At 42.7% G+C, this 14,340-nt stretch overlaps 1 protein-coding gene across 2 annotated transcripts in view; it reads right to left on the reverse strand.

The window, feature by feature from the left end:
- Nucleotides 1–14,340, reverse strand: part of LOC146025425 (uncharacterized) — an 886,407-nt gene that overhangs the window by 364,887 nt on the left and 507,180 nt on the right. The gene's annotated exons all lie outside the window — the stretch shown is intronic.

A 14,340-nucleotide genomic window follows, 5' to 3' on the forward strand; every position in this document is an offset into this window, starting at 1 on the left:
GAATGCCTCCCACTTGAACCTTCCTCCCCCTAGTGTCAGTGCATGTCCTTGTGTTCTGCTGCTCCTCTTCCTATGACTAATGTCTCCCACCTGTACCTTCCTCCCCCTAGTGTCAGTGCATGTCCTCATGTTCTGCTGCTCCTCTTCCTGTGACTAATGTCTCCCACCTGTACCTTCCTCCCACTAGTGTCAGTGCATGTCCTCGTGTTCTGCTGCTCCTCTTCCTGTGAAGAATGTCTCCCACTTAAACCTTCCTCCCCCTAGTGTCAGTGCATGTCCTTGTGTTCTGCTGATCCTCTTCCTGTGACTAATGTCTCCCACCTGTACCTTCCTCCCCCTAGTGTCAGTGCATGTCCTCGTGTTCTGCTGCTCCTCTTCCTGTGACTAATGTCTCCCACCTGTACCTTCCTCCCCCTAGTGTCAGTGCGTGTCCTCGTGTTCTGTTGCTCCTCTTCCTGTGAAGAATGTCTCCCACCTGTACCTTGTTAAAACCCTTGATATATTTCAAAGTTTCTATAATTTCCCTCCTTTCCCTTCTGTGCACTAAACATGGGGTCCCTTAAACTATTTTGTTCTGGAACCCCATTAGACAAAAAAAATAATTACAAGACCCCAGCAAGTGACTGCAGAAGGTCATCACATCACATGGGTAATCAGCAAACAGCACATACAGTACATGGCAGCATTGTGGCACAAAATGATGGGAGGAGTCTAACATAACAGACAACTCAACAGATTTTTCAGACTATTTGAATCACTGACAAAGATCAGAGAAGTCATCAGCCTGCTGGTCAGCAACATGGAGTCGCAATTCCATGCTGAGAAGGTCGGGACCCACAGTTTGAGAACCGCTGTTCTAAACAATTTATTTATTAACAGTTTCTTATATAGTGCATACATATTCCGCAGTGCTCTACAGAGAATATTTGAAGATCCAGATCAGCCCCTGCCCCAGTGAAGCTTTCAATCTATGTTCCCTACCACATTTACACGCATACACAGACATTCTAGGGTTAATTTGTTGGGAGCCAATTAGCCTACCAGTATATTAAACTATACATAGTAAGATATTTTAGTCTTTCCTGATACGTTTTGTGATTTAGGCCATGTACCATTTTAGTTGCCCTTCTTTGTACAGTCTCTAATGTATTTATATCCTTCTGGAGATATGGCCCCCAGAACTGAACACAATACTCTAGATGAGGTCTTACCAATGACCTATACAGTGGCATTATTACTTCTTTCTTTCTACTGCTGATACCTCTCCCTATGCAACCAAGCATCTGACTTGCCTTCTTCATTGCTTTGTTACATTGCCTACCTGCCTTTAATTCCCCAGAAATAGTGACACCTAGATCCCTCTCTTCCTCTGTAGTTTCCATTATAGTGCCATTTATACTATATTTAGTCTTTGGATTTTTGAGACTTAAGTGCATGATTTATAATTTTTTTGGCATTAAACTGTATTTGCCATAGTCTTGACCATTCCTCTAATCTACCTAGATCATCAATCATTTGTTTTACCCCTCCTGGTGTGTCTATCCTGTTGTATACCTTTGTGTAATCTGAAAAAAAGCATATGTTACCCTCAATTCTGTTTGCATTGTCACCAATAAAGATATTAAAAAGCACTGGTCCAAGTACAGATCCCTGGGGTACTCCACTTGTAACCTTTCCCTCCTGTGACTGCACTCCATTTACTACAACTCTCTGTTTTCTGTCCTGCAACCATTTTTCAATCCCAAGCTTTCAAGTTTATTTAACAGTGTGCGATGTGGGACAGTGTCAAAAGCCTTACTAAAGTCTAGATAAGCTACATCTATAGCCCCACCTTGATCTATTACTTTAGTCATCCAGTCAAATACTGTAAGTCAATACAATTTGTTTGACATGATCCTCCCCCGGTAAACCCATGCTGTTTCGGATTCTGTAAGTTGCTTGTTTTTAGATATTCTACAACACTTTATTTTAAGAGTGTTTCCATTAATTTACCTACTACAGATTTAAGGCTCACTGGTCAATAGTTGCTTACCTCTTCTTTGCTTCCACTTTTGTGCAGTGGGACTACATTCCCTATTTTCCAGTACTCTGGGACTACTCCAGTAGCTAGTGACTGGTTGAATAATTCTGCTAATAGTTTTACCAGCTCCCCTTTAAGCTATTTTAGTATCCTTGGATGTATCCCACCTTTGTGGGGGATACATCCCCACCCAGACGTCGGTTCCCGAATGCCCGGACTCAGAGAGCATGGTGAGCACAACAAAGCCCCTTGCGGGCTTGCTGCACTCGCCACACTATGCTCGCCACCTATTCTATTCTCCCTCTGTGGGGGTCGTGGATCCCCACAAGGGAACATAGCGGGTGGCCATCGGGCACCTGTCTGTCAGCGTTTTGACATTCGGTATCCTGACATTGGGTAAATGACTGTCGGGATCCCGATTGTCAGGACCGCATCCGGCACCCTCCCATCTGGCCCCATTGATTTATCAACTTTCAGTTTTGAGAGTTCTGTTAGGACTTTCTCCTCTTTAAATGTACTTGTTTCTCCCTCATTTTCCTGCATATACTTGCTATTTAACTGTGGCCCCTTCACCTCTCTTTCAGCAGTGAATACTGAGCAGAAATAATTATTAATATGATCTGCAATTACATGGTCTCCCTCAAGAAAACTTCCACTCTCTGACTGGGCCATTTTCTCTTCAGCCTGTGCTTTTGCACATCTGATTACCTTCTTAGCCTCCTTCTGTCTAACAAGATACACCTCTTTGTCCTCATTATTCGGCGTCTGCTTATATTTCCTAAAGGCCTACTTTTTTGCTTTCACAATACTTGCTACTTCTTTTGCAAACCACAATGGCTTTCTTTTTCTTGTGTTTTTCCTAACTCTTTTGACACAAAGTTCTGTTGCTTTTAGAATTGCAATTTTTATTTTTCCCACTTATCCTGCACTCCTTCCAAGTTCCTCCACTGCCAAAGAATCCCTTACAGAGTTTCCCATCGCTACAAACTCAGCCTTCCTAAAATCTAACACCTTTGTTTTGTGTGCAATGAGTCAGTCTCTGTCTTTATTCTGAACCATACTGCTTGATTGTCAGTGGATCCCAGGTTTTCACCCACATTAACGTCAGCTATTCTGTCACCATTTTTGAGTATTAAGTCTAATATTGTGTCCTTATGAGCATAGGCGAATCTAGGGGGTGGTCCAGGGGTGCACAGGACCACCCATTAGCCCATTTTGTAGGGATGGGGCTTTCCAACGAGCCCAGCGCCGTGTCTCCATCCCCCTGGGAACCAGAGATATTGCCAGGCAAACCTGGAATGTTTTTCCTATATGATAACATGGGACCCGCTAATTCCGACCCCCACCCAGTTCAATGGCTGCCAGTTCCCCCTCCGGCATCACTGAAGCTCGAGGTTAATCTCAGTCGAACCCAAATCGCTGGGCCTTTAATATGATACCAGGCTGGATCCATATGGGTTAATTGGTTCCAGGGATATTGAGGTTAAACCATTTTTTTTTTCATTTCTTAAATGTAATTTCATGACTGTTTATGTTCTTTGAGGGCAGATTTCTCTGGAACCAAACAGCCCAGTTTCACGGGACCAAAATCATTCGAAGCCAACTCAAAAGTTCTTCAATATGATACTGGTCTCATGTAAATGGGTCAGTTGGTTCCGAAGATATACAGTAGCTGGTTGGTTAAAGGGGGGGTAGGGAGAGGGGATTGGTTGTCTCTCCTCCTCACACCAGAAAATGCAGGGACTAGGCTGGTGTATAAGGGGTCAGCCTGGGAATGTCCCTGCATGATCCTGGGACCATATTCTCGGGTAAATCCCTGCATTTTCTGTTGTGAATATTTCAAACAGCCATGACCTGCAGTGCTCTGAATACAGCCGGGCAGCCTCCTGCTCTCTGCCCAGCTGTCAATGACTGTCACCCCTGCAGCTTCCACTCCAATTCTTCTTCCCGCTTTCACCTCAGCCTCCCCCCCCTTTAATCATGTGGTGCTGGCGCCCAGCGTGCTCCCCCGACATCACGCACAACAACAGTGCGCACAATATTTCAAATGTCCACTCGGCTAGAGGGGACACCAGGAGGGGAGTGGGAGCATGCTCTGCGCTGCGCTCTGCTCCTCTCCCCATAGATGCAGCTGCACCACTCTCCATCTCTCCCTGCAGCAGCGAAGGCTCATATAAAAATTTACAGTAAGTGGCACTTTTGGGGGCATTGCTTAAGGGACGCTACAAGTGGTGGTATGTGGGGGCATTACGCATAATGTGTGGCTTAATGTGTAATGGGCATTACGGTGTGCAGCATCATGTGGATGGGGCATTATGTGTGCAGCATCATGTGTAATGGGCATTACGGTGTGCAGCATCATGTGGAAGGGGCATTATGTGTGCAGCATCATGTGGAAGGGGCATTATGTGTGCAGCAGCATGTGGAAGGGGCATTATGTGTGCAGCATCATGTGGAAGGGACATTATGTGTGCGGCATCATGTGTAATGGGTACTATGGTGTGCGGCATCATGTGTAATGGGTACTATGGTGCCATCAAGCAAGAACCCCCTAGCAATGAGCACGTAGGTAAGCAGCACTTATGTGGCAAATATGTAATGGGCATTACGGTTTGTTATATAGTATGTAATGGGCATCATGATGTGTGGCACAATGTGTAATGGGCATTATGGTGTGTGGCCTTATGTATAATGGGTATTACGGAGTTTGCTAAAATGTTTAATGGGCATTACTGTGTATGGTCTAAAGTGTAATACCACACCCCTTCTTGTGATGCCACGCCCCCTTCCCATGCGACCACGCCCCCTTTTTGCCGTGCGGCTACGCCGCGCAAAGGTCCCCCTACTATTATGTCTGGATCTGGGACCACCCATTACGATAATTCTAGATTCGGCTATGCTTATGAGTGTGCTTCCTCACCAATTGCTGGAGGGGTGCTCCTTGCAAGGAATTCAGCATGTCCCTACTTCTGGTGGAACTTGCAACAGACACCTCCCAGTTCACATCAGGTAGATTAAAGTTTCCCTTTTAAATGACAGGTACTTGTATACCTTCACGGCTCCCATCACATGCCATCGCATGCCATATGTAGTGGCATGCGATGGCATGCGATGGCATGCGATGCGATGTTTCCGGGTTTTTATGCATTTGTGATGAAAATCGCATGCCATCGCATTGCATGCCATGCGATAGCATGCCATGCGAGGTGATGCGATGGCATGCGATTTTCATCACAAATGCATCCAAATGCATTTAAATTAGTAGCAAACATGTTAAATGCACCCCAAATGTCATTTTTCACACTGTACTACCCCCACTATCAACGCCAACCCGAAGCGTGGTGAGCCCAGCGAGCCCGCGGGGGGTGGCGGTACGCGTCCTATGACCTTTTCATACCCCCACTATCCGATATCTACTTTACATGTATTCCATGTATTCCACTTCCCCCGCGGGGCTCGGTGGCTCGCTGCGCTCGCCACACTATCTGAAATCAACTCCACGCCGACGTGGATAGTGGGGATATAAAAAGGTCGAAAGGACGCATACCGCTGCGCTCGCCACGCTTCGGGTTGGCGTTGATAGTAGGGGTGGCGTTGACAATGGGGGTGCATTTAACATTGTAAGCACCTATCAGGGTGATTGTACAATTACAAATCGAATCGCTTCACATGCATCGAATGCCATGCATCACATGCCACTATATTGCATGCGATGCACTACGATGGAAATCGGGGGTGTGCAAGGTGGGCAATGATGGAACAGCATGCAAATCGGCCGGAAAAAGTGAAAAATCGGTCGAAAATCGGCCGGAAATCCGACGGAAATTGGCTGCAAAATCGCATCCGATTTTTGCCTGCGATTTGCGGCCGATTCTGTGGGTGCCGTGATAATACACAAGTACCGTAGAGACCTTTGTCTATTGGGAAAAACATATATTAGAAACTAAAATAAAATATTCTAAATCAGTTTAAGGAAATATATACTGTAGATTATATATATATAACCCATCCTAAAAAGGATGCTTTAAAACGGTTGCAGTCCCGTACAGATATCGTTATACGAAAAGTGGACAAAAGGGGTTCAGTGGTGGTACAGGGGGGTAACTAATTATGTACAAAAATGCTCCAGACACCTGGGTGATGAGCAGGATTATGAGAGATTGACAAAAGATCCAGTGACAGAATATAAAAAGCTTGATGAAATGTTGGAGGAGGCTAAAGATAAGGGCATTACATCACAGGATTTGTGTAAAGCTTTGAGCATTGATTATCCATTAACACCAATGTTTTATACCTTGCCCAATGTACACAGAAGCCTGGAGAGCCCCCCTGGCAGGCCTATAATATCAGCCAGGGGTTCACTCTTCCAGCCAGTGTCCACCTTCCTTGATGCCCATTTGAACCCATGTATATAAAACATTAGAACCTATTTAAGGGACACCAACATGCTGATAGAGAAATTGAATAACCTAGGTGAGCTACCAGCTGACACATTAATGTGTTGTGCGGATGTGGTTAGCTTATACACATGTTTACCACACTATGAAGGTATTAAGGCAGCTCTAAGAATGGGAGTAACACTTTCAAGAATCCAAATTACGTTATATTCTCTTCAGTAACTGCCCAAAAACATATTGGTTTCATTAAAATGTATATATGATCGCTCATTGCCATGGAATGTCCTTTAGCGGATTTCTCTTGACAAGGGTCTCTCAACATCTGGTTTTCATTTATGTTAATTGAGATTTCTAGCAAAATCTAAAACTTAGAATATATAAGTTGGTTCTTAACTGTTTCAAGTTCAAGTAGACGGGCACAACATACATTGTTTAATTCTTTGTAACTCATAGGTTCTTGTAATACCTGGTAATAGCAGGAATCTTCTTAGTATATAACTAATATAATCTTTATATCTATCTATCTATCTATCTATCTATCTATCTATCTATCTATCTATCTATCTATCTATCTATCTATCTATCTATATATATATATATATATATATATATATATATATAGTTGCAGACAGGACCTGCACTCCATGCTGAATAAAAAAGCTGTCGCTGGTGCCTTCACAGCTGTAAAGCAAAACGTAGGAGGAGATTTGGTGCGGCACTGATACACTATATTGATACTGTGTTGATTTTCGTGTCAACGTTTCAGTGCTCTTTTATTATGGCGCTATCTTCAGGATACAACAGTGAATGCTACATACACAACTTATACAGCATCAACAGTGCAGGAAATTGGAGCAATCGCCCCGCCCGCCGGAACACCCGGCGGCTACTGATTGCTTCATGGGCATATTGATTCCACCTGTGCAACCAACACCAACTATCTAACTAACATGACCAACAATAGAAAACCAGTAGAAAAAATAACAACATATTGTTACAGTGCAATATTTTAGATCAGGAACCATATAACGCTGGGAATTCAAAGCAAAAGATAAATATTCATTCAGACCCTTTGGTGAAATTACATCCAATCTATGGATCCATTCTGCCTCCCTTTTTAATAATAATCTGCCATGATCGCCATCACAATTTGGTTTGGCCAGTGCCTCCAGGATGGGTTACATAACCTGATGCAAACACGAGTGGCACTTGGAGACTAATTAGTGCAAGAAAAGTGCGTTTATTGTCACATCAACGTTTCGGAGCTCCTTCGTCAGTATCTGTTGTTTATTTCTTCAATATAGCTGAGTGTCGCACCAAATCTCCTCATATATATATATATATATATATATATATATATATATATATATATATATATATATATATATATATAACCACAAATAGGTAGATGGCACTCACAAGATTTATATAGTTTCTGCGCGGCGGCAGCAATAAAGAAATAAATCAATCAACACAGGCTTGTGTCAACGTTTCGGAGCTCCTTCGTCAGTATCTGTCGTTTATTTCTTCAATATAGCTGAGTGTCACACCAAATCTCCTCATATATATATATATATATATATATATATATATATATATATATATATATATATATATATATATATATATATATATATATATATATATATATATATATAGTATTACAGTGTATGCTTAAAGGTGAATATACTCAATCCAGATTCATGGGCAGTTCTGGTTGTGGTTCTCTCTGTCTGATAGGTAAATTTCAATTTGGAGCCCACCTATGAGGAACTACCAATATAGAGCCTCGATTTGTTCACAATGTAGTTTTCACTGTCCCTTAGGAGATGTGTGCTGGTAAAAAGTTCAGTGAGAATGACTATATATATATATATATATATATATATATATATATATATATATATATATATATATTTGGGATGCAGTCAATTTGCCGGCGGTCGGGATCCCGGCGTTCAGAATCCCGACACTGGAATCCCGACCGCCGAAATCCCTAATCTTTCTCCCTCCGTGGGTGTCCACGACACCCATAGAGGGAGAATAAAATAGCGTGCCGAGCGTAGCGAGGCACCGGGCCCGCTGCGTGGCGAGCGCAGCGAGCCCGCAAGGGGGGGCGATCCACGTCCCCCCAATGTCGGGATTTCGGCGGTCGGGAATCCAGTGTCGGGATTCCGACCGCCGGGATCCCGACCGCCGGGATCCCGACCGCCGGGATTTCGTATCGGATCCATGTATATATATATATATATATATATATATATATATATATTGGCGCAGGTACAAGCAGCGGCACTCCCTGGGAATTTTTAAAGTGCTTTTAATATCCTGACGTTTCGGGGCGTGAAACCCCCGTTTTCAAGGTACATAAAACAGTGCATACAATATAAGTCCTACCTTAAATAGAGAAGTTAGGAGAGAAGTTCTGGGGGTCCGGTTCGTGGCGTGTCTGGGGCTGTTTCCCGGGTTACGGGGCTTCCGGTGATGTAAGCTGGCTTGTGCTCGTTGTGGTTGTCTAGTTAAAATGACAACAACTCTGTGCCATTCCTTCTCTGCCTCAATGACAGCCACGGAGGGGACTGTGAAGTGAAAACAATTAATAAGCTAAAATGTACCAAAAGTGACATTATCATAAAACAACTCTTGTGCGTGCCTTAAGACGCTGGTGCATTTTAACACCAGTGATTAATAATAGTGGTAATTGCTGATTGCGTTAAAAATACAATAAAGATACAATAAATACAGATGGTATAGTCAAGATATAACTATAATCATATTGTAGATAGGTCTGAGAATCGCCATAGTCTGTGAGCTGGATTTCTTCTGATCCGGTTATTTTGTTAAGGACCACTATTACATCACTTATTACTAATCGATTTTTCACATCCTTGTGATTTACTGGCTGAGTTATGGAAGTTTTACACTACAAGAATATATTAAGGGATTGTCTTTCATTATGACCGTCCGGTTTACAGGTTTTAAGTACATGGATCCATTTGGTTTCGTGTTTTAAAAGGGTGCCCGCTCTATCACCTCCTCTCAATGACTGCGGAATGTGGTCTATGATGGTGTCTTTTAAGTCCGTCAACTTGTGGCCTTTTTCAGAGAAATGGCGTGCTACTGGCTGGTCAATGGTTTTGCCTGTGAGTGCTGCCTTGATTGCTGAATGATGTTGGGCCATTCGTTCTCTGACAGTGCAGGTCGTTTTGCCTATATACATTAATTTGCAGGGGCAACTGATGATATATACTACATGGCTGGATAGGCAATTTAACATCTGTCGTATCTTGTACACTTTCTTTCCTGAACAGTCGCTAAAGGTGTTTCCAGTAAGCATGTTATTGCAGGTAGGGCACTTTAGACATTTGTAGCATCCTGCTGGTCTGGTTAAAAATCCCATTGAAGATTGTAGATTTTGGCGCTGAGATATATCTGTATGTACCACATAATCCTTAAGGTTTTTTTCCCCTGGTATAACATACCATGGGGCGTTTGTTTTTAAAGACTAGTACCGTTTTGTCTGATGTCACGATTGGCCATAATGCTCGATGCTCTCAGTAATACTGCACTGGAGGTGGTGTATCGAGATAGCCATGGGATGGTGGATTCTTTGCCTTTAGTTTGTGGACTTAATAGTTGTTCCCTTGGTATTCGCAGTATTTCCTCTTTTTGCTGTTGCAGTTTTTTCCCATTATATCCACGCTCTTTGAACTTTTGGATGAGTACATCTAGTTCCTTTGTTAATATGTCCGCATTGCTAGTGATCCTGGCCATACGGATCATTTGGGATGTCGGCAAACCGTCAATTAGAGAGCAAGGGTGGTGGCTGTTATGGCGCAATTGAGTATTTTTAGCTGTTGGCTTTATGTATACAGATGTTTCTAAGTGCCCCTTGACGATTGAAACCTGAACATCCAGGTAATTTAACAATGTTCTGGAGTATTGGTTTTTCAGTTTGATAGGCGAGTTGCGGTTATTAATAGATGTAAGTAATTCTTTCAGTTGGTCTTCACTCCGAGTCCATTATAGGAACAAATCGTCGATAAATCTCGAGTAGGTGAGGATATTGCTTGCTATGTTGGGATCAGAAAATAACATCTGGTGTTCCTCAAAAAACATAAATGTATTGGCAAATGATGGGGAAACGTTGGATCCCATTGAACATCTGTTTAACTGCACATAATAATGACTGACAAATAAAAAATAATTTATTTTTAGCGTTAGCTCCAACAATTGCATGAACAACCCTGTGTCAAGTGTTCATAGTTGTTCTTTTTCCAAGAATTGTTTCATGACTTGCAGGCCTGCACTGTGGGGAATCATAGTGTATAAACTAAATACATCCATTACTACTATAAATGTATTCCATGGGGTGACTTCTATTTGTTTAAGTTTTTTCAGAAATGTAGTAGTATCCTGAATGTATGTTGTCTGTTTTTGGATAAACGGTTGTAAAATTCCATCCAGGAATTTTGATATTGGCTGGTACAGGGAGTTCTGGGCCGATATTATTGGCCTTCCGGGTGGGTTTTCCAAGTTTTTGTGTACCTTTGGTACGTGTATAAAATCGGTACTACCGGATGTTGCTGTGTCAAGGCCACTTTTAATTTGTCAGAAATTAGCCCTTCTGTCTGTGCTTCCTGTAAAATTTTACCCAACTCGTTTTTATATGCCATCGTTGGGTGGAGTGCTGCTGCTTGTACCTGCGCCAATATCTACATGATTCTCCAGGAGGCACCCGGGTATACTGTCCACATAGAAGCAGCACAATCCACCAATGCAATGTAGTTTCCAAGGGTGCACAACCAATACAAACGGCCAGAAGCGGTGGCACTCCCCTCAATAATATACGCTTCACACCTGTTAACTGTATTAAAAATTCTCATCAACTGGGGACCCCCTGTAGGTGTACCAAACACCAATTATGCCACCAATATCCATACCCCCCTCCACCTATAGATTTGTTTCGCAACCCACCCCCATCCAAACCAAAAGGGACTGGGAAACCCTTAAGGCAGAGCAGTGCCTAACATCCAACTGACTAACAGGGTGAGTGCAGTGTACCCACTTTGTATTGATCAACGGGTGCATTGGCCAGGACAAAGATTTCTTAGTGCAACTGGCCAGGGAGCGCAGTAATGGGAAAAAAGAAAAAACAGTACATTAGGTACAGTTTTTATTTACCGGTACAGACTGTTAAATAAATGGCAAATTATTTTTGATGTGTTCTGTGTTTGTGTGTGTTGTACTGTTTTTGTGTGTGTGTGTGTGTGTGTGTGTGTGTGTTGTAGTGTATGTGGTTGTGTGTGTTGTATGTATCTGTCCAATGCATAAGTATGTGAGGTGTGCTATGTATATACAGTATGTGTATGTGTGTGTTGTGTCTTTGTGTATCTGTGCAATGTGTAAGTGTGTGTGTTTTGTGTGTGTGTTGTACTGTTTTTTGGGTGTGTGTGTGGTAAATGTGGGTGTGTGCTGTGCTGTTAGAGTTATGTGTGTGTGTGTTGTGTGTATATGCGCAATGTGTAAGTGTGTAAGGTGTGCTACGTATAAATGTGTGTGTGTGTTGTGTGCTGTTTGTATCTGTGCAATGTTTAAGTGTGTGCATTCTGTGTGTTGTACTATTTTTGGGTGTGTGTTGTAGTGAATGTGGGTGTGTGTTGTACTGTGAGTGGTGTGTTATGTGTGTGTGTTGTGTGTATCTGCCGAATGTGTAAGTTTGTGAGGTGCGCTACGTATATATGTGTGTGTAGTGTGCTGTGCATATCCTGGCAATGTTTAAGTGTGTGTGTGTGTGTGTGTGCTCTGTGTGTTTCTGTATCTGCACAATGTTTAAGTGTGTGTGTGTGTGTGTGTTCTGTGTGTTTGTTGTACTGTTTTTGGGTGTGTGTTGTAGTGTATATGGGTTTGTCTTGTACTGCATGTGGTGTGTTATGTGTGTGTTTTGTTGTGTGTATCTGTCCAATGTGTAAGTGTGTGAGGTGCGCTACGTATATATGTGTGTGTTGTGTGCGTATGTGGTGTACTGTGTGTGTGCTTGCGTGTGCGTGTACAATGTGTACGTGTGTGTGTGTTATGTGTGGTCTATGTATATCCTCAATTATTCCTAATTGTTTAAAGCCTTCACCATAATGTTAGAATGTGTCATTCATACTCAATGACAGCAATGAAATCAGGTGTGGAGTTGTTCCTTCGTCAACGGTTTAGTAGATCGTCGTTCTTTTTCCCAGATCATCAATGAAGGAAAATTAAAACTTGGTGTTTTTTAAATTTCTAAGTGAAATTTCCCAAAAACGGCTTTGAGGTGCACACCACCGGGTCCAGAGGTATCTTGTTGCTAATTTTGGTGGTTCTGAGCGCCACGGTGTGTCCACAATGCAACAGACACGCACACACGCACACACACACACTCTTCAACTTATTATATAGATTTATTTATTTTCTAATATTTACAGCTTATTTTATCCACAAGGGACTGGTGGATTATTTTTCTTATTGTGAAGGGGGTACTTGTGTATTATCTGGGCGCCCAATTTTTTCATTGCATGCGACTACTTAAGGCATGCGATGCGATGCGATTTTTCATTGTAAAGACCAGATTTTTAATAGTAAATTCACCCATGGGTGATTTCATACCCCCACTGTCCAACTACACATGGAGTTGATTTTATATAGTGTGGCGAGCGCAGCGAGCCACCGAGCCCGAAGCGTGGTGAGCGCAGCGAGCCACCGAGCCCGAAGCGTGGTGAGCGCAGCGAGCCCGGCGAGGGGACGCGGATTACTTTACATATATTCTTGAGTCCCCTCGCGGGGCTCGCTGCGCTCGCCATGCTTCGGGCTCGGTGCCTCGCTACGCTCGCCACACTATATAAACTCAACTCCATGCATAGTTGGATAGTGGGGGTATGAAATCACCCATGGTTGACTATACAACTAAAAATTGGGTCTTTACAATGAAAAATTGCATCACATGAATTGTATGTCACTATATTGCATGCAATGCGATGCAATACAATGAAAAAATCGGGCGCCCAGACATTACACAAGTACCGTGAAGGGCAATCAATGTAAGAGTTGAATAAATTAATACCTGCCTTCTTTTGGTGTATCTAAGATGAGGGGTAGTCGCATGCTTTCATTGAGAAAGTTAGCAGATATTTATTAATTTTGCACTTCTGCGATGGGAGGGCCTTGAGGATTTTAATATTTTACCATCAGTGTTAATTATGGCTTCTACCGGCTGAAATTTTTTAGTTTTTTTGTCTCAAGTCAAGTTGGGAGACCCAGTCACCCTCCTGCTTTCTCTTCCCTGGTTAGGTTTGTTAGGTTTTGCTTTAAGCTTTTTGGTTGTCTATTCACATCAGTTAATATTTTTCACTGGGTTCCTCGTTTTTCTTGGATGTGCATATACTGTAGCAGGTTCTGACTTGATGTCAGGAACAGGACTACCGTAGCATTGAGATAATGATGCGCAGGGATCTAATTCACTTGATGCAGGATTGGTGATTGGTCATTTTGTTTGGTTTCTTGCTGATAAGAGTTAGTTTACAGGACAACATGGAAGAGCGCAGTTGGGCCGGGAGCAGTTGTTTTGGTGCGAAGGAGGGTTTCATCTGTGGTGACACGGCCAGAGTATTAAGACAGGTATATATTTACCTACTAAGTGTTTAGCAAGACTGTCACTACATTTCAGAACATGCTTCCATTAGCGCTGTATAAGCTCAGCCTGCAGCGCAGCTAGGGTGACCAACTCATCCCTTTAAACCGGGACACATATTAATTACACAGGTTCTGTGGCTGGCTTTCACCTGGTTTTAAATTGCCACACCTCAAGACTCCATTTCACCTGGTTTTAAACTGCCATAGAACCTGTGTAATTAATATGTGTCCCGGATTAAAGGGATGAGTTGGTCACCCTAAGCG

Source organism: Crinia signifera, chromosome 1 (assembly GCF_055691185.1).
Source record: "Crinia signifera chromosome 1, ASM5569118v1, whole genome shotgun sequence".
In the NCBI taxonomy this organism is placed as follows: domain Eukaryota; kingdom Metazoa; phylum Chordata; class Amphibia; order Anura; family Myobatrachidae; genus Crinia; species Crinia signifera.